This window comes from Panthera pardus, unplaced genomic scaffold (assembly GCF_024362965.1).
Source record: "Panthera pardus isolate Hobbes unplaced genomic scaffold, ASM2436296v1 HiC_scaffold_15, whole genome shotgun sequence".
NCBI lineage: Eukaryota > Metazoa > Chordata > Mammalia > Carnivora > Felidae > Panthera > Panthera pardus.
This window is the reverse complement of record NW_026526710.1, coordinates 38,651,248-38,677,805: the sequence shown is the minus strand read 5'-3', so window position 1 is coordinate 38,677,805 and position 26,558 is coordinate 38,651,248. Positions and strand designations below refer to the sequence as shown.

General features: G+C 37.9%; 1 protein-coding gene across 6 annotated transcripts in view; it reads right to left on the bottom strand.

The window, feature by feature from the left end:
* GREB1L (GREB1 like retinoic acid receptor coactivator) overlaps positions 1 to 24,826 on the bottom strand; it is a 278,957-nt gene extending 254,131 nt beyond the window's left edge. For 5 of the 6 annotated variants that reach the window (XM_053902487.1, XM_053902486.1, XM_053902488.1 and 2 more), the window contains exon 1: positions 24,654 to 24,826. The gene's annotated coding sequence lies outside the window, so the exon portion shown is untranslated. The remainder of the gene's footprint in view (positions 1 to 24,653) is intronic. The other variant, XM_053902492.1, reaches the window with a different exon arrangement.
* Positions 24,827 to 26,558: the final 1,732 nt, after the last annotated feature.

Genomic DNA, 26,558 nt, shown 5'->3' with positions numbered 1-26,558 from the left:
ATGCTCAACCTCACTCATCATCAGGGAAATACAAGTCAAAACCACAATGAGATACCACCTCACACCTGTCAGAATGGCTAACATTAACAACTCAGGCAACAACAGATATTGGCGAGGATGTGGAGAAAGAGGCTCTCTTTTGCACTGCTTGTGGGAATGCAGACTGGTGCGGTCACTCTGGAAAACAGTATGGAGGTTCCTCAAAGAATTAAAAATAGAACTACCCTTAGGACCCAGCAATTGCACTACTAGGTATTTATCCAATGGATACAGGTGTACTGTTTCGAAGGAGCATGTGCACCCTAATGTTTATAGCAGTGCTATCAACAATAGCCAAAGTATGGAAAGAGCCCAAATGTCCATCAACAGATGAATGGATAAAAAAGATGTAGTATACATACATACAATGGAGTATTACTCGGCAATCAAAAAGAATGAAATCTTGCCATTTGCTACTACATGGATGGAACTGGAGGGTATTATGCTAAGCAAAAATAGTGAGAGAAAGACAAATATCATATGACTTCACTCATATGAGGACTTTAAGAGACAAAACAGATGAACATAAGGGAAGGGAAACAAAAATAATATAAAAACAGGGAGGGGGACAAAACATAAGAGACTCTTAAATATGGAGAAAAAACAGGGGGTTACTGGAGGGATTGTGAGAGGGGGATGGGCTAAATGGGTAAGGGGCATTAAGGAATCTACTCCTGAAATCACTGTTGCACTATATGCTACCTTGATGTAAATTAAAAAAATAAATTAAATTTAAAAATTTTAAATAAATATATACTTTTGTTGTTATTACCTCTAAATTTCAGCCATACTGCTTCAAGTAATGAAATAATATATTGTCTGTGAGAGGGTATCTTCTTCCTATGGTGTAATGTGCTTTATGTGCAGGGTCTCCTGGTAAGTAAACTAAAGAATAATTAAGATGCACAACAGCCTTTGGACTGCTTGGGTTTTAAGCAGGGTTAAAATAACATCACAGCTAAGTTGTGTTAAGTAAAGGATTACAGTCAATGACTAAGAGTCAAAGGCAGGATGTGAGGGGACACTAGAGGACACGATGGTCTGTGTGCCCTTTCCTACCCTGGGAACTCTTGGGCTTATGGACTCTGGAAGCTCCCTTCAGACAAGATGATAAAGACATGAGAGCTAGTAATGGCCAAGGTGGCCATTCCAGGAGCTGTAGTAGGCCAGGCTCCCTCTCAATACTCCATTCATCTTCCCTGTGCCTCTCCAAAATGGATTATTCACCATTACAAGGACATGGGCCATGTTTTTCTGCTTCCACATCTCTACTCATGCAATTCCCTTCCCTACAAACTCACCAGCCCATCTCTGCTCACCAAAACTCTATTCATTTCTCGGTCTAGAAATGAATACCTCCTCTTTCTACAAATACCTCTTCTTTCAAGATAGCATCTCTAGTTTTCCCTCTCAAATAGTCTGTCTGACATTTTTGAACCCTTATTGAGCTTCATTCATTCAAAAATGCATTTTCAAGTACCTACTATAACCTTGGAACCATCTCATTGTGCTGAGGGGCATGGTCTTAACTCTCTGGGAATAGTTTAATGTTTATAATAAATTGAATTTATTTGTACCTTCTCTCTTCCCCAACGGGATATGCACTGGCTCCAAGAAGAGATACTATGTAATAGAATAGCAAAAGAAAGTTCAGGTGCAGGAGAGAGAAGGAATCAAATATACTAACCATTAAACACAGTTCAGCATCAACTGTAGCACCTAGGGAACCAGGCTAAATAAAAAGGGAAACATAATGGTCTTTTATCACAACATTCTCTTAGCAGCACAGAAGAAGATACATCCCAGTTCCTCAAAGCAAATAAAATTTATCTCTCACCCTAACGTATCATATACTTCCACCCTTGGATTGTTACAGGTTTCAAATAATTACATTTCAGTGTGGATACTGTTAAAACTAAGGCATGTATAATAGGATACAAACTAGTTCACTAAATTTCAAATTCCTTAAATATAACTAATGCATTTTATTAATAACAATGGAGACAATAATGCTATCTTGAAGGGTAACTTACCAGAACACCATCCTAGATTGCTTTTTCAGAATTAAACAAGCTGAAATAGGATTTAATAAGGATGGACAGTCACTGTGTACATCCTATAGAGATGAATGTAATGTCTGAGGAAAGTGATAAAAGTACACTTATTTTTACACTTGCCTATTAGGAAGTTACATTGCTACTAGCAAACAATTTCCTCCTAAAATGGAGGCTGATGCAAGTTCAGCTGAAGGAAAATAGCTCACCTTCTTGTGTGGGAAGGTGGTACACTTAGAGGGAACAGTGTGGGCCTAATGGTACAGAGTTGGGGACATTGCCATACACAGTTCTAATTTCTTTCAAGAGTTTTATTTAGTTCCATTCTTCCAAATACACACTTTAATCTGAATCTCTCCCATCATGTCACCTTAACCTAAAGTAAAATTCATCACCTGTCTCCCCAAAAACATGAATTGCTGTCTTCCCTGTTTCTGTCAATGGCACCATTTTTCTCCCTGGTAGTTGGGCTTGAAAATATGGAGTCATCAATCTTCCACTCTGTTCCCTTGACTCCAAAATTCCACCAGCAATCATAGCTCTTTCATTTTATTTATTTATTTTGCATCTCTTTCTCTTTTATTGTCAACACTAATATTTAGTTCCTTTTTTCCCTAAGCCCACATTTAGACAATAGTTCAGATTCACCTTTCTAAAATACAATACTATCACATTCCTGTTCAGAAACTTTCAGTGGGCTCTTGTTACTCAATGTAGGCTGCACTTCAGAGCCTAAAATTCACCTACTCCATAACATGGCCTCAACTAACAGGTTTACTCCCTATTGACTTATTTCCTCCACTTCTGTACTGTTCTACCCATTGTCCCTGCATTCATTTCCAGTGTTCCTCAATGCCAAACTGCACTCTTTATCTCTCTTCCTTAGCAATCTAAGTTCGAATTTCAGGGCTTAGGTACAGTCATACCTCCTAAGTAAAATGTTCTTAGACTTCTCCACCCTTTGCTTAACTCATAGTACTCTTGTCATCTGGGTTTATTCAATAACTGTTTGTAGCTTTGTGATAAGATTAATTTTGTCTCATGGAATTTTTCACATTTACACTGATGGTTCGTATGTAAGCATATATCTTATCTTCCCAGCTAAAATGTAAGTTCCTTATATTTCCCTTTTGTCCCCAGTAGACACTAAAATATATTACAGAATCTGAGAGGGGGAGCCCTTGAGATCATGTATTGCCAACTCCCACCCAGGATGGGCATCCCTTTGACATTCCTCAGAGCTGATCCTCCAGCCTTTATTGAACACTCGAGTGATACTCCTCAGCTAAATCATGAGTTCCAGTGCTGAAGAGCACTAGTTAATAGAAAGGTTTCCATTAATCTCCAAAGTACAGCTAAGTGAGTAAAAATGCAAAGTATCAAACACTATGTTCTGTTACGTATGCATATACTTGCCCAGAATATCTCAGGAAGGATACATAAGAAACTGGGGTTATTTCTGGACAGGGAATTTGGGTGGCTGGAAGATAGAGATGGAAAAAGACTTAATTTTCACTATTAGACTCTTTAGTATATTTAATGATAAATACGTGAAATATGTTTTAAGTTCTTTCTTGTTATATACTTAAATCTTCCTGTGTAAAACTTTTATCTTGATCCTATTTATGGCTTCTGGAGCTGTTCAACATTACTCAATTATGCAGATTAACTGACATTTTAATGAACTGTTGCTAAGAATCTTGTAAATAGGCACATTCAACTAAGGTCTATTAAAGCCCTTAAAAATAACATATTCTCTTAAATGAGTTAAAAGTTGGCTGATATATGCTTTAATATGCTTAAACAATATTTTTTACATACACAATTTCCAAATCAGTTATCTTAATTGCCTCACATTGTTTCCATAGGTCGTCTATTCTATTTTCATCCAAAGTAGCGTAAGATACTTGTTGCCTAAGACATGTTATCCTATATATTATGTGAGCAGCTTTGTGACATTCTTAATACGTGCAGTGCCCTCTTATTGCCTAAAGCTCTAAGACATGTTTAGCAGCTTTAAGGATATATTAACAGTTGCAGAATTCTGTACAATCCCCAAATTTCAAAACAGCCTTGAGAAGACAGGCCATGCTTAAATATTATGGAAAATGTATACAATGGATAAAGATACACTCTCATAATTATGAATAAGTATCTATCTCAGGAATCAAATAACCTATATTCTAATCCTGGCTTTTAAGTACCTCTGGACACCCAATTCCTTCTCCATCAGTAACACAGGCATGGATATTAGACTGTTTTTGAAAGCCCTTACCCATCTAGCTTTCTGTTTAAGACATCTTCACCCCAATAGGTACTCAGATAGTATAGCACACATATTTGAGATTTCCAACTACTCACCCAATGAAAGCATCCCGCTCCCTGAGGGTATAGCAAGACTTCCTTAATGCTGGAATCATTACTAGCTCCAGGCATTCCCCTTGTCATTTATCAACAATGAACAACTTGGGCAGAGACCTTTCACAAGCCCATTTGCTTTCAGATGCCACCCCATTTGAACCGTCAGATATTAACATCATGAAACTTGTCCCTAAACTCAGGTCCTGAGTTTGGAGAAGTATGGTGGAGACTTCAAGCAATGATGAATACCATCACCAACAATGGTGTGCACTGAAACAGGTAATTGGCTCTGAAAGTCCCGTTAATAAAATTCAGCTCAATTAAATAAGTACTTCTTAAGTGTCCACTAGGCACAAGACAGTGTGCCAGGAACTTAGAGAAACACTCCGCTTTTCCACCCACTACAAAGAGAAGAAATAGAAAAGGTCTCCTAAGCATGAAAGGGCTGTTTCAGATTACACTGTGCTCATCAAGCACCTGTCTGCCCCTATCAATTCTATCACAATTGCTGGATTTCAATTTTGCATCTGGAAATTTTTCCTATAATTCATACCCCCCTTTTTTTTAAATTCATACCCTTTAATTCCAGTTCTCAACAACACCAAAATCAAATGAATCATAAAGCAAAAAATCCCTGAAGTCCAGGCTAATGATGTAATCCTTTTATAACACATTTCCCTATCTGCACTTGGGATACCTGGAAATTTCACTATGCCCTTCTATTGTGTCTCAGTTTCTCAATTTGGAGAGTTACGATTTCCACATTCTAGGTTTCACCTGTTAGACCTCAGGGGGTTTGGGGGAGGAGAAGGGAGAGGTCATGTTCACTTTTTCAGACACAGTAGTATTCTGGCCTTCTGGTCCAAAAAAAAAAAAAAAAAAAAAATCCAAAAAACAAAAAAACACCAAAAGCTTATCTTAAATCTCCTTTGTCATTTCTACTATTCCTGGAGGGCAGAAAGCAATAGTGGAAAAAAAAAAAATCCCTGCAAATACCTTCCCTTATCACACTTTATGATTGGAAGAGGTCATAAGGCAATCAAGCATGTGCTTCTTGCAGTTATTTCTTGTATCTACAGGTATTTACTGAGCCCCTACATCTATGCTGGGATCTGAAGAATCCAAAAGCAGTTAAGACATTTTTCCTACTCTGGAGACCTATGATTTAATGGGCAGGTAGGGTTTACCCAAAAACCCAATTGAGAACAGCTAAGTATCAAATCATCTGATATTGACAATAAAAGAAGAAAGCAATTACACAATCTTAGAACTGAAGGAAACCTAAGGAAGAGAGGACCCAACCCAACCTCTCCTCATAGGCAAAAATTTTCCAAAATCCTTGTCAGGGGTCATTAAGCTTCTGATTAATGTGGAGCTCACATTTCACGTAATACTCCATTTAATTTTTTGAAGTCTCTTATAGCTAAAACATTTTATACTACATTAAATGCAAACTCTGCCTTATTTATTATTCTATACAGCAATGATTTCAAAACCTTAAAGCAGTGTTATATGTCTTTAAAAGAAATATCAAGCACAAGCCCAATATATAAAGCAGTTAAAAGTAGAACTCTTCTGTTAGGGAGCTGCAAGGGGTCCTCAGTATGTCGCCTAGTGCTCCCTGCTCTACCCTCCTCCAGCCCAAGGCACATCAAGAATGCCTACAGCTCTGCAGAATGAAATTTGAAAACCACTGCTTTAAAGGTAATCAGAGAAAATCTGATTCCAGCTGCACATATCAGCCCTTGAAAACAGCTATCTTGTCTCTCTCTAAATCTTCTGGGATTAAACTTGCCCCTTTCAAACTGTCTATTCCCTGTATGTAATTTTCTTCCAAATATCCCCCATCCTGGTCACTCTTCCTCTGAAAATGGAGAAACCATAATTTTTTAGATACTGTGACCAGCTAAGGATACTGTCTCTCTTGCTCTTGGGGCAGCAATGGAAGTTAAAGAGGGCTTAGTGAATGAAGAAGGACCTGAGCTGGACCTTGAGAAATGTAGATTTTAGGTAGAAAGAAGATAAAATTCCAACCTGGGAAGCCAGCATGAACAAAGATACAAAAAATTAAAATGAGAGTCTTCCTGACACACTCTGAATACTTCTCCTCCAGACTCTTAACTGGTTGTTTTCCACTCGGCCAGCTGCCCACTCTCTTATATTTCTCAGAAGAAAATTAAGCCAGATCTTATCTCCATGAATTTAGGCTTCTGTTGTGTTGATACCAAACGAGGAACATGATCTGGGCAGCACTAAAATTAGATCGTCTCAATATTGTAGTTATTGCCACAGGAGAGAAAGTACTTGGTGAAGATGTATGATTAAGTCTGAAAAGAAGTGTGTCATCTTTCAATGAGTCAACATCTCAACAAGAAGATTCATAAAGGTTATATAGTACTATTGAGGAGGATCCCTGAGGATTCTCAAATCTAAAGTCAACCCAAAGAACACCTTCTCTCTAAAAAATTATCTTTTACTTGTCACTTATCAAACCATAGGTGATACATGCCCCAAATGGTCTCCTGACTATAAAAACAACAGCATTTTCATATATATGAGTGCTAACCCACCAAGGCAAAACATCCTGTGAAAACAAATATGAAAAGGCCATTTTTTCGTTAAATGTGTTCACCAAAGTCCATCTTTTCATGTTACTTAATTTTCCCATTTACAGACAAGAACTGAAGCACATCAGTGTTTCATATAATATGGTTTGTTATTCAAGAGGGAAGATCTTAAAGATAGAGTGTTCCAGTATCTCTTTCCCATAAAATGTATTCATTGGTGATTACGTGAATATTTACTATTTCATATTATAGGAATGTGATTTTCACACATGCAGCCATTACAAACTTGGGGAAATTGAGATCTTGTCCTAAATTTTAATATGTGCTATGAATCTAAAATTTTTAAGGTGTCAAAAAAAACAAAACAAAACAAAACAAAACAGATCTTACTAGCATTCAGGGTAATTGATTCAGACATTTTATTTCCATTATTTTCTCTTTTCCTTCATCTCAAAAGGGGATAATCTGAATTGCTCTAATCTGAAAAACAACAATAAGTGTAGCAAATACTTGACAATGAAGATGGAAAGCCTCTAAAAATCTGTTACCTTAGTAACGGCAAGAATGTGGAAGAATAAGAATACACTGTCAGGACATCATTTCAGATTCCACAGATTTGAGACCTAAATACAGTCAGCTTTCATTAGCTTTTTGTTTTTCCCAGCAGGTCCTTGGACTTTGAAACAAAACCTGAATGACAGCTATGAGCAATTCCAGCCTGGCTCCTGATTAGCTATGCCAAACAAAACAACTCTCTGCAGTGTAAACTTTCCAGGCATCTGCAACCAAGCCTCTGTAGAGACTATAATTCCTCGGTGAGATTTGAAGGAGAGTCAGAGGTTGGGGGGTAAAGGGTGACCTGGAGGGGGGAGGGGGAGAAGGATAAGACCTTATCCTCTACCTCGAACTAGTTCCCTGAACTAGTCTGATTAAAGCAAGAGGGAAAATAAAGTAGAATTTGTCTTGGTGTGATTGTCATTGTCACTTTTTAACTCTGCCTATTCTAGATTTAACTAATTCTCTAAATCTGAACATGCTATTCCAATTAAAATCCATAATATCCTCATATTCCAAGCCACTCATGCATTTAAGTCAAGCAAGCAATTCTGAGGTTCTACTAGTTTCAAATAGAGCAAACAGTCGATTAGAAAGATCTAAAAGAGAAGGAAAGCAATGTATATGAATAGACAGTGCTCCATATGAATGCAAACTAACATTTTGTGCCATTTGTTGTTATTCACCTTTCCTGCATGTGGACCTAAAATTACTTACATCAAATGACAGTGCACTGTGCTGTGTGCTCCCATCTGCTACATAATTAGATCCTTGTGGAACTATTAAGAAGCTTTTTTCTTACAATCAGTTCCCTTGATTTTACCTAAAGAACATTCCTTAATCTACACAAAAGAATTACAGATTAGATCTCAAAGCTGTCCATTTTGATCAGATGCTTAATTTCAAAGTTATAAGTAGTTTCAGAAAAAGTTGTCTGAAGAAAATTCTATATTAGAGTGCTAGCTGGCAATTCGGCTGTAAAGAGATGAGTTAAACTAAAAATTGACTTAAACTCTGCCAATAATCCTTCTAAAATTTCAGAAGTAAAAACTACTATTTTTATACTTCTTGGCCACACAACAAGACAGTAGCACTGAAATGTCCTCTTGTCTTCTGGAAAAGTGACACACTTAACCACACTCTGATCTCTATTGCTTCTGAGATAACCTACAGAAACTGCAGTTGGCTTACTTAGAATGCTGGGCAACAAAGGTCCCTGCTTCTAGTCAATAACCTTTTTTTTTTTTTTTTAACAGTCTCTGATGATTATGTAGAGTTTAAAGTAAGGAAAATAGCTTTAACACCCTAAGATGTAATTTGCAGATATATGACAACAGATGCCATAGAAAACTTACCGTTTGCATAACCACACCATAAAAGCCTAACCCAGATTTAGGACAACATTAAATTTAAATCATCAAAGATTCAAGTGGAAAATTCAAGTTCAGACATAGAGAAGAGGCTATATAAAGATTTATCAAAAATCACAATCAGGGAGATATTAATTTTGGAAACCACGGACAAGGAAAATTTCAATGTTTGAGAAAGGCAGTATCAAATCAGAAAGCTACTTTCCCAATTATTTTATTTCACTTGTCTGCAATCCCACCCCTCTATTAAACTATAGAAAACAACCTTAAGTACATGTTTATAATACCTGAAGACAAGAACAGTGATGTCAGAACAATAGAAAACCCCTCAATATGAGTCTGTACTTGAAATCCCAAACCAAACCTGCTGATTCAGCACAAAGTCATCAACAGAGTTCTTATCTGTAAAAGGAACAATCCATTGTCTGGCTGAAACAAAGGGCAGTGCACAGGAAATCAGCCAAATCTGGGCCAGATGGTCACTGATTCAAGTTTCATTCTCCCCATCCCCCACCCTCCCTGGCACTACAAAAATAGATTCAGACATCATTTTCAGTTACCAGGTAATAACCCTACATGTAAGGTATGAACCTTTTGCAATTACCTATACCACCTCCCACCTCAACACCATCTAATTTACTAAAATAGAATGTCCTTACAAAAAGTTAAATGAGGAAATTGCTACACAGCAGTTACTGAAAGGAAAATACCTCTGAAACCCAACATTTGTTTCTTAGTCATGGCATGGAGTTTTACCAAGTGGAATGATTAAAAATATTTACACTAATTTGTTCTCATCTACTGTTTTTTTCTCAAACCATGAGATCAAATGAAATGAACCTAGAGAAAACTTATTACACTAATTTTCTACAGATCCACCACTGACAACCTTGAAAAAGAGCTTTGTGGTTTATAACCCAGACATGCTTTTTACCAATGACAAACTACCAACAAAATAATTACTGATTTTGATTATAAACCCATGTGTCTGACCTGATATCGCAGAATCTATAAATTACGATACTGCTATAAATATACATTTCACACCCTTGCTATAAAACTCAGAGTTGAATTCTCAACAGCAACTATTAATTAAAGCTAAAAGTACAGAACTATGTCTTAAAATCTGCAAGCACTCTATGGAAACATAGATATTAAAGAATGGCATAAATAAAAATTCAAGATCTCTCAATAAAAATATTTAGAAAATACTCCTTTACTTTTCCTAACTGTCTAAAAGAAAGATATTTGGGTTATAAACAAAGGTCTTTTCTTTGAAGAGAACCCTGACTCTATAGCAGTTGCTTGGAAATATTTACATTTATGTGACCTAAGTAAATTTTATCAACCAACAAAGAGTGATTCCTTTAGTAAATTGTATAATCCTTTTTATAATTACTTTGAAAATACCAGTGCAGGAGTACATTATTTTATGGGCATGCTATGAAGCTACTTTTCCAAAATTTACATATAGAAAGTTTAGTTAGGGTAGATCAAAGAGTTTTTTTGTCTGTTTTTGTTTTGTTTTGTTTTGTTTTTTTATACAAGATAATCACAGGCTGGTAATGCAATGGCTAAAGACAAAAATGACTTCAAAATATGTAATCAACAGCAACTCACAGAAATGGTCTGTTTTATTGCAAGAAAGTAGAAAAAGCTGCTAAAGTCAATACAAGGTAACCCCCCTTAGGGGAGCATTCTAGCTTACACAACACCAACAAGACAGTATAAAATTAAGCCAAATTAGAGCTTTGAATCTTGACCTTCTGTCTTAAGGGAATAGTGAAAAGTGGAAACTTTTTCAAAAACTTGCCCTCAGAAATTGTTCCTGAAAATTGATTTATAATTATGGTATCAGACTAAGTTTTAAGCAGTGGTTAAAAATATAATCCAAAAATAAACATAGTGTGCAGATATGTGCATGTGTGATACATGTCAGTATGCTTCAGTTTTTTTTTCAACATCTCAGATTTAATGATTTAAAATGTATTTCAAAAACCTGATTTCTTTTTAAAACACTATTGTTTTCCTTGACTACAAAATAAAACTCAGCATCATACTAGAAATTGTTGAACTGTTGTTATATTGTGCTTTTACAGCATCTAAATTAATTTTCTTTTAATATAATTACATAATCTTGGCAAAATTGCTAATGTGAAAAAATTAATAATCCATTAAGAACCTTTAAAGTAAGGTAGTTGAGTTTTGGCTGCTTAACAAGCTTTCTCCTTTAGTATAAAATAAGGATTTATTTCAGTATTTGTGAAAAAAAGAAGAAAATGACTATTCAAATTAAAATTTTCTACTTTCTGAGCTCATCTTTAGAGTCTCTAAGATAAATTTGCATTTAAATGAAACACACACAAAGGCAGCTGGACTATCATAACCATCCCACACACATTAGTGTTTTCAGAGATTTAAATCTCTAATTCTTAGGAGAGAGAAAATTGTGACTACACAACTATTTTTAGTCTGTTTTATTTACACATCATTGTAATAGGATTTATATGCTAATGCTTTAACTTAATATAAGAGTTAAGGGAACAGATCTAAAGAGATCAAAATAGAACTACTAACAAAAGTCAACACAGAACAGAGTTCTCATGCACATAAGTTTCTGGAAAACCAGGTTTTAGATAAGATAAAAACAAACACTGTATCAACAACAATAAGTGACTAGATAAATGTAATGAATTAAAATTTAGCACAGTAAATTATGATCTTGTTCTTTAATAAGCCCTAATACAAAAGAATAACAGAGTTTAAAGCTAAACTACTGTAGATAGCATGGAGCTCTAGTAATCCTTTAAGTCTTTATTTTTTTTTCTTTCCTTAATACATATCTTCCTTTCTCTGGTATCCACAACTCAGGTATAAAATTCAATTCCATTCAAGTCAAAAGTATGGTAAATATAGTGCTGATTACTCTTATTTTTTATTACTGGATATAATAATGAGACACATATATCAAGAGACAAGTTAGAATGTGCATACCTTTCATTGATGAAAATTGATGAGAATCCAAATTTCTAAAGAGTGACTTGTATTTATAAGGGAATGCTTTTTGATCTTTAAATGTTTATTTCTCAATATAGTCTATATGCATTAATAAAATAGTAATATATCAATTTAGTAAGTAATATCATATAACTGTAAATGTGCTTTAAACATAGACTGAAGGTCAAAATAAGATTTTTCTCATTGTCTCTCTAAATGATAATTTCTTATACCTTAAATTTACCATATAAAGAACACCCCAAAATGAGCTCATTTACTAAAATTAGTTTCTGCTCTATAAGACTAAAGAAAAAAAGATATGAGCTGAGTAGTGACCAAATTCATACACACACAAAATGTATATCACAGTTTTGGTTTTATTTATAGATACCTTAATGTCCATGAAGTGTCACTAACAAACTTAAGACTCACACCATGATTTCCTTAACATTGCCAGCACTCTTTCAAATTTTACATTCAATCCTTTATGAACAAAGTTAAAAATGTCTTCTAATTTAAAAAATTAACAGATACTAAATCTCTGTTAGATATCAGTGCAATTGAATTCTTTCATAATTTTTGTATTTGGTAACAGAACAAATGGCACACTTACATATCATGTTATATAAATCTACTACATTAGTAATGGTTTCAGGAACACGGTTAAACAAAATTAGATCTGAATCTACAAAACCACAAGCCACATAATTATGTTTTAACTAGATTGTTGGCTACCCTAAGGTCAGAGATAGTTCTTTATTTTCCTTTCTCTTTCTCTAATATCACAATTCTAATTATAGGTACTTGATAAAGACTTATTAAGTTGACTTTCATTGTTAATTTCCTGCCCAATGGAGAATTCTGAATATAAACATTTTGCTTAGTAGGAAAACTATAAAGAGAAAAATTGTTTTTAAGGAAATGACAAATGTATTTGATGCAGTAATTACTTTTTATCCAAATGAACTGAGAGGAAGTTTGATATTATAATTGCTATTGCCAATTACTACTTCAAAGCCTTAAAAAAAAATCAGTACAGGTTAAACACAAACTTTACTCTAAGATAGAATTATGGTGCCTGTTTGCAATTCATGAACTTTAGTTTCCCAAGGGTAAACACCATACAGATGTCTGGTAATCTCTCTTGTAACAGTACCTAAAGTAAACCCATGCTACTTGATTTTAGAAGTCTTATCAATTTGAAATCTAATGAGCAAAATTAATTGTAACATCTATACAGTACAAGAGATTTATCACATTTTTCAAAACATTTTTTCCAGACTTTTAAAACCATGACTCTATTCCATTATGTATTATTATCCTGAAAATAAATGGCTTTCAATTATTTTTTATTAACTAGGCCACTTCTTGGCAAATTTAAAGCCCATATTACCTAAAATATGTAGGTAACTTGTAAATAAGTAAATTTAGTGATAAACTGATCATGTATGAAGGATTACAAAGACATCATTTTGTAAAACTCAAAAAGAAGAGAAAATTAAATTCATCTCCATACATCTCTGCCACAGAATTGTTCTGGATTTATTTTTTTCTTGTTAGCATCCTTTATGCAAAAGATAATGCTAGTGACCTAGTTTCCACAGGGCCTGGGCTTCATTTCCGTATTTCCAATAGAGGTGATAAGCTTATGTTATTCTGTCTACCCTCCCTTCTCCCAGCTCCCTTGGAGTCAGTGGCCTAAGTATGAAAGAAGTTTGGCTCAAGTTAAGGATGGATTCCACAGCCATGGAAAAAAGGGAACATGTCCCTACAGAAGTCATTCACTGACTCATTCATTCATTACCAAATATTCATTAAGGAACAATTTTGTGCTTGTTTTGGGTGTGGAGACAGAATAGTGGGCAAAAGAGACAAACTACTTGCACTCGTGGAGTGTTCATTCACATTTTGTGAGTACATCCAAGATTTGACCCCCCACTACATTCCTTACCAACCAAGCTATAGCCCTGGTACAGTCTGTTTCTCCAAAATAATGTGCTAACTGGTGCCCTGGTGCTCTGAAAGAGTTAATATGCCCATTAGCACCTTCTACACCACCTTCAGCAGGAGCAGCAACATTTGCCAAAAGTTATCTTTCTGGATAATATAAAACATAAGGTACAACTCCTGACATCCACATCTTACAATCTAGTTGAGTAATAAGACATTTACCCAAGAGTATGACTTAGAGGAAAGAACAAAGGCTATGGAATCAGCCAGCCCTAGGTTTGAGTTCTGATCTTTCTACTTACTACCTATGGACTCTTGTGAAATTTACTTAAACTTTTCTGAGCCTTAGTTTTCTTAGCTGTAAAAATAAGAATCACAATGTCTACTTTACAAGGCTGTTGTGAGGATTAGAAATTATATGTGCACAATACCTGAAGTAGGGCACGTTAATTTTTATTAATTAAGTTACTGGATCAAATTCTTCATTCCTGCTATAAATTAAATGATTAAATAATAGGAAAGGACTAAGCAGAGAAGCATATATGAGTCTTAAAGACTTTTATGGTTGTTTTTTTATTAAAGGCTATGTTTTATGCATACACACATTCTCTGATATGTACATACACTCTCTGAAATTCCAGATATGCCACCACCCCGTGTATTACACTGTTCAGTCACAGTTCCTGCTCTGGAGGGAGAGGTTGAGATAAGGCATACCACGGACTCATGAGTTTTTATGATGACAAAAAACCTCAAACATTTAAAATATCTGAAATACCATGACCCAGACACTCTAACTTCCAGACTCAAACATAGCTTCAGTAGATTGTGCAAATGGTCCATTTAATACATAGCAATATCAAACAACTTCTATACATCCTTCGACCAAAACACTACGAAAATACCATACCTGTTATTAGATCATTCCATTTATATGAACATGGAGGAGAAAAGTTGGTTTTTACATGGTCTAACTTTTCTAGAAAATAAAGAACTTGGTAATATTAGTGGAGAGGCAAACCAGTTAATATAAATTGCTACTCTCTGATGAAGTCAGGGGCCTGCAATTCAGCAAGTCTGATGAGAAAAACAAAACAACAACAACAAAAAAAACCCTAACATTTCCTGAGGGTCTATTTTGTACCAGGCATTGTGCTTAGTGTGTTGATCCATTATCTTGGAAATGTGACTGTTTTGGAATCAAATTATGAATCATCTGTCTCAGAGTCAAAACTGTATCAAGAGTTTCAGAGGAAAATAGTTATTTGTTCAATAGAGATTTTATTTCTTAAATAAGAAATTAGATTGACTTTGTATTATAACATGATGAGCCTATCAGAAAGTGCAGTTGTTTGTTTTCACATCCACCCATGGAATAATACAACCTGTGAAATTATGCACAAGAGAATGTAAAACATTTCTATATTAGTCCTAAGTGAAATGCTGCTGTTCTATTACTATTACTAGTAGTAATATTACTAGTCTACTTTGATCTTTCACGGTGCCCCAACTTGTGAAGATACAGGGTCTAGCCATTCTCTAATATGCCAAGATGTTAACCTCTGCTCCAAAAATTCTCAAGTGATTACTAAATCATCAGAGTGAACAACTACCTGGGATTCTCTAGTTGAGTAGGAGATAAACCTTTAGTTCAGTTGCAACAGCAAGTTTCTCTATCAGCTTTGGCTCCAGAGGTTTGATTAGCTTATGTTCCACTAGATAATCAAGGGATCAGAGCACTTTTTAAAACGGCCATTAAAAAAAAATGCTGCAAATCTAAACCTTATAGGGAATATCTTCACATAATATGTGTCAGAAATCTATGTAGAGTTTTCAGGTGTATTCTCAGCAAGTGAAATTGAGGAAGAATATTGTGGAAATATTCTTATCATCATATATCTTCCATCTCCAATATTTCAGACAGTGTTATGATTTTTCAAAGAATTGCCAATTAAATATAAAATGTAGACTGTCAGTTCTGTAGAGTGTAATTAATCAGTGAATACTTTGTATTCACCATGCATCCAACACTGTATTAAACATTTTGGAAAACACAGACTATATAATGCCACAGTACCTCCTCTAAAGGGAGCTACCCTCTTCAGTTTAACCTGAAGTAAATGAATGCTTTTCTGACTCTATAGTCAAAACTGTGTGAGACTACAGTGGTGCCTGGGTGGCTCAGTCGGTTGAGCATCCGACTTGAGCTCAGGTCATGATCTTACAGTTTGTGGGTTCAAGCCCCGCATCAGGCTCTGTGTTGATAGCTTGCTCGGAGCCTGCAGCCTGCTTCAGATTCTGTGTCTCCTTCTCTCTCTCTGCCCCTCCCCAGCTTATGCTCTGTCTCTCACTATCTCTCAAAAATAAATAAATGCTAAAAAAAATTTTTTTTAAAGATATGACCACAGTTTTTTGCAAAACAGAATATTATCCCATGATGTAAAATTATTTGTGTTGGTGAATATATATAAATATGCTTTGGGATGCATAAAAGAATTGCCACCAAAATGTTAATGGTATTTAACTTAGGAAGGTTAGATTTCAAGAAGGGAAGAAGAAACGAGGTTAAAAGAGAAGGAGAGAGAAATGAAGACATGGTAAAAAAAAAAAAATCAAATAAATTTAAATTTGTCCTTTCGAAAAAACAGAACAGACTGGATGAGGGGGAGACAGACTTTCAAGTAGAAAGGTTCACCCACCCTCTGTGATGGATAAGAATGATGGTAACAGTCTCCTTGAATATTCCAATATAGATATAGACATAAATCTCTATGTCTGTAGACATAAGTATAAGTACTGTTGGTTTAATTGGTTTTAAAATGCAGGAAATAAATGAGACATTATACCAATTACATCTTCTTTCACATAGTGACCTCCACAGAGAGTAGAGGTCACAGTAGTGATAATTTTAGGCATACTTGTTCTACAGAAACTAAATGTCCAGGATGACAAATGTGAAGAGTGGTTCTAAGATTTTTATGTCCATAAAACCACCTGAGAAGACTGTTAAAATGCACATTCCAGGGTCCCACCCCAGAAACTCTTATTCACTAGGTCAAGAGACCAATAATCCGCATTTAACAAGCACCCCACGCGAATAAGGCAGGTGTTGACAGATCGCCCTGAAAAACAGTGAATTTAGGGACGCCTGATCTCTTTACAAACTGATTAGCCAAAGAATTTGAGAAGTGTAGTACACTAGAGAGAACAAAGAATTTTGAAGTCAAAAAATCTAGATTACCTCTCTAACCTAATCCCCTACTCACTCCCTCACTTGCCTCTCCCCTTCAGTAGCATTGGCCTCCTAGCTAGCCCTCCCACAATAGGTGAGAACACTCTTCCTCTCAACTTTCCAATGATTCACACAGACTTCAGGTCTTCACTCAGGTGTCACTTCTCAGTGACACCTTGTAGAGAATCACAATGCCTATCTCACTTTCTACTTCCCCTTTGCTGCTTCATCTCCCTCTCTAGCACTTCTTGCAATCTAAACTACAACAGAGTTTACTCATATTCTCTTGTTTATTGTTTGATCGCCAAAAGAGCAGGAATATTCGTTAGTTTTCTTCTCTGTGGTTTCCACAGCACCTAGAATAGTACTTAGAGTTAAAGGAGATTTCACTTGGCTAAGATAAAACAAATAAAGCTTGAGACCTTCAGCAGTAGGAGGCAAATACAACCAGAAGGTGGACAGCTTGTTAATACAGATTCCTGGGCCCTACCAGAGATTCTGATGATACAGTAGGCTTGGAGTAGGGCCTGAGATTCTGAATTTCTAACAGGAACCTGTGTAATACTGATAATGCCTGTGCCCATTTAGTGAAAGGCAACCCATTCTACTGTATGAGAAAAGCTGCAGGCTGAAAGACAGAAAGCTTCATTCTACACATATGCCAGTCAGTAGGGAAAAATTGTTCTCCTACTCTCTATGTATCCAAGATATCTGTATCTAATAAATAAAATTATTCTACAAGGATATTTTTTGCTTTACAATATATCATGAATATATACTATGACATATATATATATATATATATATATATATATATATTTTTTTTTTTTTTTAATTTTAGAGAGAGAAAGCATGAGTGGGGGAGAGAAGCAGAGGGAAAGAGACAATCTCAAGCAGGCTCCATGCCCAGCATAGAGCCCCATGTAGGGCTTGAATCTCACAACCCTGGGATCACAACCCAAGCAAAAATCAAGAGTCAGACACTGAATTGAGCCACCCAGGAACCCCTACAACCTAATTTTTAATAAAAACATGATGTTTCATTTGTTTCTAAGTTTTTACTCTTATAAATAATGATGCTTTTGTTATATTCCTTTGTGCATGTGTCTAATTATTTCTTTCTAACAAATTCCTAGAAGGGAAATTTCTGGGTCAAAGAGTTGAACCAAAGCTGTCCACCAGAATTTTCACCAATGATGGAAATCTTCTATCTTCACAGTCCAATATGGTAGCCACTAACTACATGCTGGTATTAAGCACTTGAAATATGACTAGCACAACTGAGAAACCAAAGCTTTAGTTTTATATGATGTTAATTAATTTAAACTTAAATAGCCACATGTGACAAGGAAGTACCATATTGGACAGGACAGGGATAGACATTTAAAGTCTTGATTCATGATGCCAAATTGCTTTTCAGAAAAGTTGTAAGTATTTGGCTTCACTCTTAGTATATAACAATAACCATTTCTTTACCCCATTGCCAACACTAGATGTTAATGATCTATTGAATCTTTATAATCTGAAAGTTTAAAAATGTGTGGTTTCATATGCATTTCATATGCATTTCTTTATTAATAATGTTGAACAGGGCTGTTTCTTCTGTCATCATACTCATTCAAATGCAAATTATTTTCACCCATGTTAATTAACTCAGAGGTTGGAAATTATCTGGCTTCCAAATTTGTTTTGTTGAATCCATATGCTTTCTTACAAATTTCTTCCCACATTTAAATGCATAACAAAATATGAATTCTCAGCTCCACTTGAAAAATGAAATGATCTGGCAACAGTGACACATCCTCCCACAGAGCAAAATCAGTGAAGCCTTAGAAATTCTGCCACCTTCAGACTTCTTTGTCCACCAGAACCAATCAGCCCATATTATTTTACAGGTGTTCTGCTTCACTTACTCAGATTACCTACGTGACCCCTACAGGCACCTGAGTTTACAATTCCCCTGAGTTAAATTTTGAGAGATTAAAAGGCAACAGTAACTCATAATAATTAAATTTCATTTCATACGTTTATTTCATAGAAAGCAATGTTATGATATTTCTCGGTCATTTTATAGCTAATATTTAATTAGCAGAAGAATACTTTTCTAGTGGTTGTTGACATTTCTTACTCCCTAGAGCAGTGGTTCAGCACCAGAAAGGTTCTTAAAGTGCAGATTGGTGGGTCCTGCCCCCAGAGTGTCTGATTGAATAGGTTGGGTTGGGCCCCAAGAATTTTCATCTAACTCCAACCTGTGAGTGCAGCTCTACATTGAGGTGAGGTTTTCTCAAAATTGTGGACACTCCTAGAAGTGTAGTGATTATGTGTAATTTTAACAACCTTTTTAAAATGAATTTGTACATCCTTTTTTCCCAAAACATGTCCACACTTATTTCATTTTATCTTCACAATAATCCTATGCAGAAAGTTGACAATTAGAGCAGTCATTGTTAGTTCCATTTTACATAAGAAAAGTAAGGCACAGGGTTAAGAATTTACCCAAACACATAAGAAATTAAAAGAGCTAGAACAAACATGTTTCCCACCTCCTAACCTGGGTAATACAGGCAAACACAGCAACCCAGGACACAACTGGAACTTGCTTCTCCAGATTGGTACCATAAAAATAGAACCATGTCCAGGAAGGGAAAAGACCATACAAGGATGGTTCACAACAACAAATATTTATCAAGTGTTGATTATGTGTTAATCTATGTTAATCATGCCTATAGCCTCTACTCAAAAGACTGTTGAAGACATTCATAAAGCACAGAAAATTTGAAAAATAAAATCTGAAACCACAACCTTGAAAAGATACTGAATTCTCTATATCATAGGACAAAATCAAATATGCTGAAGGAGTAGGTAGTAAGAGTAAATACAGAGTTGGGTAAAAGAGAGGAGTTGCTGTGGGAGCTTCACATCTGGACTTGGAGGAGTTGCTATCACCAGTCAGTCAAGAATGGGAGGGAAGGAAGAGTACACAATAGGGAGCCCTCCTGGGGCTCAGCAGCACAAAGAGCTGCTGTTATCCACATTGGGTGTGTGTTTGCCAGAAATATCAGGGCTGCTGGAACTCCAGAATTTACAAGGGCATGCTTTTGTGTAGTCTAAATTACCTTGACTATATAAGAACTCAAGTCAGAGGGAATAACTTCATTATCCATTTGTAGCTAAAAGATACCATGATTAGAGCTCGTGAAACTTTCTCTCTGATTTTTCCCCCAAGTTTTGAGAAGCACTCCTAATAAAAATCCACCAAATTGTGATCACAATACTAATTATAAATCAGCCCTTCAACGGGGAAAAAAAGGACTGCATTTTCACTTAAGTAGAATTGATATATTACTAACCTTAACAGGTACTTTTCTAAGATTTAAAATAATAATAACTAATAACAATTAGTTAGACTGATACATAGACGGCAAATACAAAAAAACAAAAAACAAAAAACACTACTATTAATTTGAAAGAACCTACTGGGACATTTGATTAGTGTTGTAACTGACCCGTCCTATATGCCTGTCTTATAGTCTAGTTCAAAATGACTGAGGCCATAAAATGTCTACCACTTCATTTAGAAAACTGTAGCAATACTGCTGAAAAAAAAACCACCTCTAACTTTGCACAAGACCAAAGAAATACAAATCAAAACAAAGGGATACAATTTTACATTGATCAAATTAGTTGCAATAACATATATGTTTTACTACAACATAAGCGCACACATAGATTGTTAATGACAGTATAAATTTATAAAATCCTTTGGGAAAGTAATTTGGAAATTACCAGGAATCTGGAAATGTCCTGTTAAAAATAAGTGCTAACATTTACTTGTGTTTTCATCATGCTATTGCTTTTTATCTTAACAACTCTGTAGAATGCTACATAACTTAGGAAGCTAAAGTTTCAATAAAATAAGCTACTTGCCCAATTTTGCCAATAAGTGATGGGGCTATTTTTTGAATCCTGAACCTTTAATTTTAGAGTCCACTTATTTACAATACCATTACTACCTCTCTAAAAAAATAATCCTAAAGAAGTTAAAATAAGAAGGAGAAGAAGGAGAAGAAGGAGGGGAAGGGGAAGAAAAAGAAAGTTACCTTCACAAGGACAGTCATCATATTTTTTTAATGACTGGAAAATTCCCTAATAGAGGAAGGGCTAAGCAAATTATGGTACCTTAACTAGATAAACTATTATGAAATTACTATAAATAATAGGGAGTAAATTGTAAAAAAATGTTTATGGAAAAAATCAGGGTAGAAATGTAACTATAGTATGATACGACATCTGTAAAAATATATATTTCATACGGCAAGACTGAGAAGGGAGCTGGAAGAAACAAAAACTATTACCATTTTGGAAGAACTTCACTGCTAGTACTTAATTTTCTTTTGTTTTTGTCAGTCTTGTCAATCAAGGTTACTCTAAGCACCCTTACAAACTCATTCTTCTAAAAACTTCACTAATAATGTATTCATATTACAGACTTATTCAAAATAATTACATAATACTCCTTATTGGTGACTCTGAAGCTTTAAAGTATGAAACCTCCTTCTTAACATCTATGATTTTTGCAATCACCATTTACAGTGTACTTTTGAAACCCCTTAGTTGAGATCATATATAGCGACTAAAATCAACTAAGTTTTTTTACTCTCATAACCTTGCAATCCCTCTTCAGCTCCCTGCACCCATCAGGGATTATTTGCCCAGAGTTTGCAGGTATTTTAGAGATTAGAAAACTTTCCTGTTAAGAACATGACCTCTAAGTGAATACTTACAACTAAAAGAGTTATAAGAATATTCACATTCTAAATGCTTTTGAGAATTACTAATTAAATTATGTCAGCTTTCTTTGAAGTAGGTAAAAGAACTTCATTTCCACTTACCAAAAAGAAAAGTTAAGAGTTTAGTAAGAGTAATTTCCCTTAAAATGGCACCATTTTTAGGGAAAAATTTCAGTCTCCTTAGCCATACAAGGTGATACACAGAGGCCCATTCAGCGCAGAGTTCGGCCTCTATCAGTAACATAAACAGACATTTTGTGGGAAAGTGAAGTAGCTGTTCCTCAATGATATCAATCTCATAAGAACAGGAATGTAGTTTAAACACCTCTAACTTCCTTTTTATGAATCTACAAATCAGGATTTTTTTTGTGTGTGTCACTCTATTGTCTAATACACACAGGTCCAACTGGGTTATCCTTAGCTAGTCTTAGAACACCTGCAGAACTATTATTTTCATCACAAAATTTTGGATTAGAAGGACTCTTAGAAACCAAGTAGTTCACTTCATTTATTTAACTGAGGAGGGGGGAAAAAAAAAGCATTTCCAAGAAAGTTATTTCATTTAGCTAGTTTATGGTAAATGCAAGCCTGGAACTAGATGTGACCAAATGTCTTAAACTTGGCCTCCGTATTTCTCCCTTACCATTAAGTTTTCATATTATGCCAATGGGAGTGTATAATTATGTCTTTTCAATGTCTAATAATACACTGCACTGGACAGAGTTAGCTACAGTGCTCATCCTTTACTTCATAAGGAGTTCCAAAATGGAGGGAAAAATTCAAAAAAGGTTATAAAAAACCAGTGTAGAGAAATTAGTGAGGGTGGGGGGTAGGGGCAGGGATAATGGTTTAATAGTCCTGCTTTCCACAGTGTACATGTTTTAAGATTTTTAGCACTCGAACTGACCTTCGACTACAAGTGCCTTAGCCCAAATAAACGGTTCTAAAGTCATCATGAGTGGATAATCACATAGTCATCATCATTGATACGGAGGTTGGTCTTTACTTGTACTCCATGTCTTTTCAGCCTTTATTTCCATAATGTAATTCCATTGTAATAGAAGATTCACGGAAGAATATACAAAATTGGACAACAGTGGTTGCCTCTGGGAAGGAGGACATTGGGAGTATGGAGTGGGCGAGAGAAGACTTACTTTACACTGTTTGGAATTCTTACCTTATGCACATTACTTTTCTTTTTGTTTTCAATATATGAAATTTATTGTCAAATTGGTTTCCATATTACTTTTCAATATCAATTTAAAATTTTCCTTTAAACACCTGCCTATATCCATGTAATTCTATTACTAAGTATTTTCAACGAAACAATTATTTTATTTTTCTCTTTTACATAACATTTCAGCATTGCAACTTGTAACATCACATAGAAATATTCAGAAAGAAAAAGAACCAGCACAGTCACAAAACTCAAAACGGAATTCCAGGATCCAAAGCATAAGAAAATGTACAGAGGGATGAGAGGTTTTTTAAGGGGGGGGGGGGGACATTTAATTTTAAAGCTTTTTGCCAAAAAGCTCTTCCCCATATTTAAATGCTAGGTTTTAAAACGAGATTTAAGTGAGATTTCGGGGAGGGGAGCGGTTGTAAAGGTGTGAAAGGTAGAAATTAAAATTTGGTTTCTATCTTTTGGACAGGAGACAGGATTAGGGTAGGGTGGATAAGGACCTTGCGACGGTCGCATTCATACAGGAAAGGAGCAGGATGGAATGAGTTTCTGCAGGACCCGGTCACCTCAGCTGGAGGCAGCAGCTGTCCCCCGTACCGATGAATCGCGTTCTGGACCTTACTTGGGCTCGATTTAACTCAGAAGCCCCACGAACGACGTCTGTACAGATAATTTAACGGAGCTCGGAAGACGGACTAAGGGAGTTGATTTACTTTAACAAGCCGCCTCATCACCACCCTCGCAGGCCAGGGCACACACCTCACCTCGCTGTCTACTCGTGTCCGGGTCAGCTGTCAACACAACCCTTTGTGTCTCATTCCGGTTAAGAGTGGCCCTCCAGCACTCACAGAAAAATGGAAATGATGGCTGGAGCCGCGCGCGCGCTCGTGACGAAGTGACATTGGATGTGAGGAAAAGAAACCCGTGGACGCGGAGCAACCGCCCAGCCACCGCCGGACGCTCTCAACTTTCCCAAGCTGAGCTCTCCCCATCCGCCTCCCCCGCCCCCCCCCCCCCCCGTCCCCTCCACGCCTCCCCGCCCGAAGTCCACCCTCGGGGCGACCCCCCTCACACGCCCCTTAGGCGCGGGGAGACCGGTTCGCGGCGCGCCCCCGGCCGCCTCCGCCTCAGCGCTCCCCGCGGCGCCTCAGCCTCTCTCATCCCACTCTCGGGCTTCCTCGCTCCCGCCACAAAGGGAGCGAGAAGAGCCCGCGGTGACAGGCCTCTGGCCTCCGAGCGCGGACCGCACGGGCTGGGTCCCCTCAGCGGGCTGACGCGAGGCGGCGGGGAGAAGGGGTTCGGATCCCGGGCTGCCACTGGCGCCTGCCCTCGCCACACAAACACAGTGGCGCTCACACCCCCCCGCTCCGCCTTCCCGGTCCTCCACAAAAAGTCAGCGGCAGCGCTTCCCTGCGCAGGCAGGGTGTCCACAGCCCGCCAAAGGGCAGCTCCTGCCCGGCAGAGGCGTGCGCTCGCGCCCGCCTCGCGACCTCTCGCCACCTCCCCCCCCCCCCCCCCGCCCCCGCGCCCCGGAGTCCCCGCAGCCGCTCACCTGGCCCTGGCGGGGCGCTAGGGCAGAGGACCAGGGGGTGGCCCTCGCCTCGGCCGGGGCTGGTCTCCCCACCCCCAGTCCCGGTCCCAGCGCTGCGCTGCGCTCGCTCCGGCCGCCCTCCTCCGAGGTGCTAGCGCCGCCGGTGGCTGGCGTCTCTCTGGCAGGCGCGCTCGCCGCGCGCTCAGTTCCCCGGGGCGGAGCGAGGCGGCGGCCGCCGAGGCCGGAGGCGGATTCCTCAGGTGCTGCCCCTCCCGCTTCCCCAGAACCTCCGCGGCGGGGACCCCCACCCCCCCCCCCCCGCCCCGCCTCTCGGCCTCCTGCAGCCCTCGCGCCCGCGAGTGGCCTTTAGGGCTCTCTTGCCCTCCTTGAGTGTAGCGGAGCACATTTCCCTCCCCGCCCCCTCCAAGGACGCCCCCACCCCTCCTCAGTCCCCTGTGCTCCCGCCTCCATTTCCAAACTCCACGGCACAAATGATGTCTGTGGCCACTGTGGGGCGTGGAGGGTGGTGGCGTAAGGGGGTCTTCTGGGAAAGAGGATCGCCCCCTAAAGTGCAGCTGACGCACTCAGCCAGGAAGAAAAATTATTTTCTCGCCGAGTCCGCGTTCATTCACAGAGTGCTCTCGCTTCATTACGCGATTGCTTTCTCTGTCCCAGGACGGCGGCTAAAGGGCCCTAAGTGTGAACTCGGCCTGGGCAATGGTGGGTCAAAAACCCTTGGCCTTTTGCACGAAGGGGGGTAGGGCGGGGGGGCAGGACGCGGACAAAACCAAACAAACCCGGGAGCTCCCGGCCAGAGCCGACTTTTGCACCTCCCGAATGAGCCCGCCCTCCGGCCCGCGGACCCTGCGAGCGCAGGGGGGAGGCTGCCTGCTCGCCGGGGCTAGTCCTGAGCCTCCTCGGGGACCAAGAGGGATAGTCCGCCCCACCCGCAGCCACATCCAATGGGTCCTGGAGCATGAAGCGTGCTGCAGGAGCAAACGTTCTCAAGAGATGCTCGGCTGATAGTGACAGATTTAGCTCCACTTTTCACAGCTGGTGGTTCCTGTTACTAGAGATGTAGCTCCATTTAAAAAACTGTCGTTGCCAGAGATAGGCTACTAAACGCCTTTACTGAATTGCCCACACTCTGGAAGAAACAGCTCCATCCTGGAAGTGGTGGAAAAGTCTAGGTAAAAAAAGTTGATCTCTTTTTAGTGTCTTGGGGACAAGTATAGCCCTGGGTAGCTCAGCATGTTGGTGGAAATAGGGAAGCTACAGCAGCGCTTAGTCTTAGGGCAGGTTGTTTATCAGTCTATTGTTGCTATACCATTGTCAATTATAGTTTAAAGACAGCTTCAATTAAAGTAGATCTCAAAAGATCTCTAAGTCTACGTTTTGTTTGCTTGTCTTTTTTTCCCCCCCCCCCCTTTTTTTTTTAAGAACCCAAGTGCAGTTTACCCCCTTTCTCTTTTGGTCGATCCAGAGGGAATTGACTAGAAGTCTGGAATTACCAGAAAATAACTCAAGACATAGTTCAGTTATGACTAGCAAAAGCAAGCAATTTGTTTGTGGTTTGATTTGTCTTCTCTCCCTCCTGCACTGGAAAGACACACTCAACTGCCATTTCCTTTAAAATCATTGCATTCCTGGTGGTGATAAGAAGGAGAAATGGCTTTTTGTTTTGTTTTACAATTGAATCCCTATTGTCCGGCCTTTAAAATCACATAGAAACACTTTCATGTGCCAGGAAGGCAGGAGACATGGCTTTCTCAATCGCTGCTGTATACCCACAGTTCTGGATCTTACATACAATATAGGCTTAGTAAATGAAGTCAGCATGACTTTTAAATAACTACAACTTAGAAAGATGCAGGTGATTAACAATATAGCTCAACATATGGAAAAGGAATCCAAACTCACCATGAG